This window comes from Saccostrea cucullata, unplaced genomic scaffold (assembly GCF_032062105.1).
Source record: "Saccostrea cucullata isolate Sc308-1 unplaced genomic scaffold, CSIRO_AGI_Scuc_v1 ctg7643, whole genome shotgun sequence".
Taxonomy (NCBI): Eukaryota; Metazoa; Mollusca; class Bivalvia; order Ostreida; family Ostreidae; genus Saccostrea; species Saccostrea cuccullata.
In genome coordinates, this window is record NW_026927296.1 from 23,914 (window position 1) to 29,913 (window position 6,000).

A 6,000-nucleotide genomic window follows, 5' to 3' on the forward strand; every position below is an offset into this window, starting at 1 on the left:
GTCCCATATCGGGATTCGAACCCGCGGTGTAAGAACCAAATCCTTATTTTTGCGACTCAAGAGCAGGCGCTCTAACCAAAGTAATCCATCAACTGTTAAAGCCAGTGCTCCTTGAAAAATACTATTAAGTACTGTGAAAAATGTAATAATTTGTAAGATATTCTATCTTATTACATGTAGGACTTCCAGGATTTTCCTGGAGAATTTTTTTTTTAAATTACTGAAACAGTAAATGTCCCTTCAAGTTTGCATTCAAGTCTATGCAAACAAGTATAATTTTGAAAATAATAAAAGAAATACTAAGAATATATATAAATAATTATTATGCTTCCTGTGTGTTTGTCTCTATATACAGTAGCCCATACCCTACTATTCTCGCATAGTGTTCTAAGGGTTTATATAGCGTAAGCATACTATGCCGAAATAGTGCGCGGCTTTCATTTCTGATGAAAATCCGACCACGCCCTTATCGGGGAGCGCACTCACAAACCCGAGATTGTCAGGTGGCAGAGGATAGTTTCGAATAAAGTACCGGTCAAAAAATAGAAAAAACAGAGAAACCTGAGGTTTGAATGCATATTATAGGTAATTTTATAGCTAGAATATTTTATGGGTGCATTTGGAGGGACTTGGTGGCCTTGTATATTTTATTGAAATATGACACTTTAGTGTCACCACTACTGTATATGGGATATGGACTAGAAATACGAAACTAAGCTCAAAACTCGCTCTACCGGTATTTCACCAGAAAAGCGGGGTGGGTTCACAGGATGAATTGTAGCTTGAAAACGAGGTGGTTGAGCCATTATCTCTTGCTGTTCATTGGTATGTACAAATGTTATTCTGCAATTTGTGTGGTAGCTTAGGTCAGGCGCACGGGCCTGGAAGCAGATGCGGCTGCGGCGAAATAGTGAAAATAGGCTTGATTCACTTGAAATTTTGAGATTGTCCCTGCGCCATCTTTAGGGCTCATTCTGTAAGTTGTACATGTTTTATTCCTAAAAGCTTCAAATTTCTCAAGGGACTACTTCATACTATTATTACATGTAGAGGGAATTTAAAATTTTTCAATGCACAATTTTAAAGCAGCTCAATATTAAGTAAACCGTCAGTCAAACGTTTTGATTGCAAAAAAAACTATCCTCTGCCACCTCAGTCCGAAAACTATCAGCAGATTATACCTAAAGCATGGAACGTTCAAAATTAAAGAAAAAGATTATGACGTACAGGTGACGTTATAATAGAGTGGACGATTGTAACAGGTGATTAAACATTGGGAATGCAGAAAATATTGCCGTTTTTATACAGAAACAACAGTCAGCATAAAAATAACAATCGTGTTGTGCCTTGCATGCACTAAGCCTACGTATAATCTACAGATAGTTTTTAAGAATAGTATTTGAGTAAGAAGGGGGTTGCAAGAAACTATTTCAGAAGGATTATTTTGTTTATTTTTAATCTTAAGTGTAAAATATTTGAAACTAAGTTTAAATATATTATAGTACAATATCAAAGATAACGGCGTTTGTGGCGTAATCGATAGTGCGTCGGACTGATAATCTCGGGATCGTGAGTTCGCTCCCCGGTATGGGCGTTGTCGGATTTTCTTCAGAAATGGAAGCCGTGCACAATTACTGCATAGTATGCGTACGCTATAAATCCTTAGAACACTATGCGAGAATAGTAGGGTCTGGGTTATTTAAGAAATATGGTATCATTTTTAAACATCTATCGGGATATAATTACAGGTTGGTCACGAGATTAAATTCCATAAAGCCCGAATTATTACCGTCTTCCTTGAAAGACGGTATTATAAAGTTGAAGTTTTTTACAGTCTTCGGACTATGCACTTCCTCTCTTTTGCGATTGGTAGAAATTGCATGATGAGAAAATTATCAATTATTTCATTGGTGGAAATGCTGTTCAATGCAAGGGAGATAACTTTCTGATGGTTTAATTTTCGTACGACTTAACATTTTTTCAATATTTCCAATCTTTAAAAAAATGACAAAACGAACAACAAAATCAGCAGTAATTAATTCTTAATAACAATATTTTTAATAGCAATAACTAAAAAGGTATCTTTATTTTCATCAAGTTGCAAATAAGATTTGACTTTTATTGCTTACTGGCTTTACAATTTGTATTAATCTTTTCCCTTTATTTGTTTGAAGAAGGTAACATTTTTACAGAATCGGCCGGGGTTTGCCGAAGGTCTCGATCAGTTTACGGAGATGACCGAGCGACAACCGCGGTAGGGCTAATACCAGTAAGAAGCTAATGTAGAAATACGAAATCAAGAAAATCAAAAGATTTATACGACCTGAAAGATGTAGATCAGTTTACTGTTTAAGGTTTTTGCTAAAGACGGTAAGCTTTTTTAAAAAGCTCTACTTTGATGAATTTACTCTCGTACCAACCCGTAATGGACATTTGCGGAATAGCGTTCAGCGAACCGCGGAATTCGGACTTCAGACATTTAAAAGCGGACTTTTGTAAGGGAGCGGTTTAAAAAATTAAAAAAAATATTTATAAATTTATAACATATCATCTGAAAATGTTTAGGCCTTTGATAAATTATAAAATTAATTAGAAAGTTTGCAAATAATTTATTTGTGAACATCGAACTGTCTCGAAATAACATATTTTGGTATGCATTATTAAATTGAAAAGTATCAAATATGAACTACAAACAACTACAATCTCAGAAAAAGAATTGTACAGAGGCGAAAATTTCAGTTTCACTTTGAATTTGTTTCTAATTTGCAAACTGAAGGTACAACTTCCGATCAATGTGATACACCGTAAATAAACCTTCATAAAAAAGGGATGTTTTACGACTTGCATGCACAGATTCGGGTCATATATAACTTTCATTTTACTTTTCAATTCCCATTTGCTTAGCAATTTTTCGTTGGAAAATGAATAGAAAGCATGAATTTTGTCAAAACTTTCATTTAATATTTAACAATATAAAAAAAACTTGTACTAAATTAGCCTATATTAAATCAATTGGACAATTTAGAAATCAAGTTTAATGACAATAAATAAAAGCTGTCTCTCAAAGATAAAAGAAAAATGGTTTTTTTGTTGAATATTGAATAAAAGAAATGTTAAAAGTTCTAAAAGCTTAATGTTTCCAGTTATTTGATATATAAAATATGTACTGAAGAGACACATTGATTTTGAAAATTCGTGTTTTCTTTGGGAGGGGGGTGTTACAACTTACCTGCAAAAATGTTGACAACCAGAAAAAGGAGAATATTCTAATTTAACTCGAGGGAGGGGAATAAATATGAGGAAAGGGGGGGGAGGGGTTAATTTCCATCTTAAGATACATCTGCACATGATAGTTTCACTGCCTATACAAGTACTGTACGAAACAGTGTGTGCTTTTGGGAGGGTGAGATCAACTGGCTTTTTATTTAACGTATTATACCCTAATTTTGTTAAACCAAATAAGAGTTTGAGTTCTGATACTAAGTCTTTTTATAAGCCTTGCTTACTTAAATGGATTGAACCAGGTAATTGGAATTGGTATAAATCTGAGAAAGCTGAGTAGAACAGGAATCTGCATCAAGTTTCCAGCAAAGTCAAATGTACATCACTCTTTATTTTTTTTCAAATTCGATATACATTAGGACATATCCTTTTCCCTTTTTCGGGAGGAGGGGGAAGTCAAGCAGGCATATAGAAAACAGTTCTTAAAACTGAAAAATCTTGAAAGTCAAATATCAATATAATATAATTCAAAAGACTAAGAATAATTAGATAAAGAAGTAAACAAGAGAGAAAAAGAAAATACATTTTCGATGTGAGTTCCGATTTCAAAGAGACTGACTGAAACGCTAAAGTAATCAAAGTGTTCCTCATTTCCTATTTATAAATGTCACAGAATTGAAATGTTTATTGATAGCCATAGTATCAAATGACATTACATTATTAATTCAAACGAAAAAGTGATTTATAAATTCTACACTTTGAGATGCTCCCCCTTATTTAAAGTCCGAAGACTTAAGTCTGTTGTCCACTGTACGCTGTTCCGCAAATGTCCAATTATAGCCCGATAGATGATTAAAAATGATACCCTATTATTTATATTTACATTTGTGAATTATTCATACTTTATATTTGCCTGATTGTGACTTTTAACGTATGAACTGCTTTATTTTTCAAACCCAATGGCATGTATGTAATCCACTGAACGCGTGTCGATCCTTTATGACAGATAAATTACGTCGAACGTTTATCCATACGCACATCTATGACCTACTGACCCGTACCTGTATTTATACAGTTATACATTGTAGATATGCATTGCTTTCAGTAGTGTTATATAAAGAAAAACATTGCAAATGTAAATATATAGAGACAAACTGACAGGAAGCATTATGCAACTGCACCCTATATAAAACCCTGACTTTAGCATAGTGCACGCAAAACACAACACTAATGTTATTATTATGCTGACTGTTGTATAAATATGACAATAATTTTTCCATTTCCAATGTTTCATCGCCTTTCACATTCATGTAAGTAAAGTCTTATTATGACGTCATGTTGTGCTACATATAGGTCATAATCTGTGCTGTTTTATTTTAAATATTCCCAGCATTAGGTATAATGAAAGGGCCCTTAAGGTGAAATTTTCATTAAATGACTTTTTGGTGAATTTTGATAGCCGGTCTCTTTCTGAATGCAAATATACATATAAATTTTGAAAATATCTCACTTTTTCAGTATTTTATGAGCATTTTAGTGAGGCGTTCCAAAAACAACTTTGACGCTACTCACTGAAAACGTAAAGACGCCTGCGTCTAATTCATTTTTCAGAAATTTTAAAAATTAATAATTTAATTAAAAGAATTTCTGAAAAATCAATTAGACGCAGGCGAAGTCATTACATTTTAAAAAATTATGTTATTTTAATAACCTCAAACGTTTTGAGAATTCAAAACTTGAGAAAGTATTCATTTTTTTCTTCCAAGCGACTAGTATATAACTATTCCTAAGGAATTTCGTATATTATTATTTTTATACTATTTTAGAGCAGATATAGTTATTTTGTAAAAGGAGTTTCTAGACAGAATCTAGGAATACTAATAGTTTATGCGTGTAACATAATCAATAGGAAAATAATATTTGTTGAAATCCATACAAATTATTTTTTTTATATAAAATAATCTAATTCGAATTATAAAATATATAAAGCACTCGGACACTTAAGGATTAAAGGAAATATATACAGAGAGAGAATCCCATGCAGAATGGCACCGCGCGCAAAACGGGACACCCCCTCGCAAAAAGCACATCGATCCCGATATTAAAAAAAATCATATGAGTCAGCATTCACTCACCAACAAACATGCACTGTTGCAACCACTATTGAAATAACGACCACTATTGAAATAATTATATCAATAGTGGTTGAGAGTGCATTTCAATAGCAAACATAGTTAGTAACCACTATTGAAATACGACCACTATTGAAATAATTATATCAATAGTGGTTGAGAGTGCATTTCAATAACAAACATAGTTAGTAACCACTATTGAAATACAACCACTATTGAAATGATTATATCAATAGTGGTTGAGAGTGCATTTCAATAACAAACATAGGTAATAACCACTATTAAAATATGACCACTGTTGAAATAATTATATCAATAGTGGTTGAGAGTGCATTTCAATAACAAACATAGGTAATAACCACCATTGAAATACGACCACTATTGAAATAAATATTTCAATTGTTGGTGAGAATGCATTTCAATAACAAACATAGGTTGCAACCACCATTGAAATAATGTTCACTTTTAAAATAATGATTTCAATGTGGATAAAATTATTGATTTTAATAGTGGTTTGAACAATGAATCCAATATATATTGAAATAATTATTTCAAAAGTTACTGACGTTGTGAAACTTTTCTTATAATACTGGTAGTTTTTCAATAGTGGTTGAAACCTATGTTTACCATATGAAATGCACTCTCA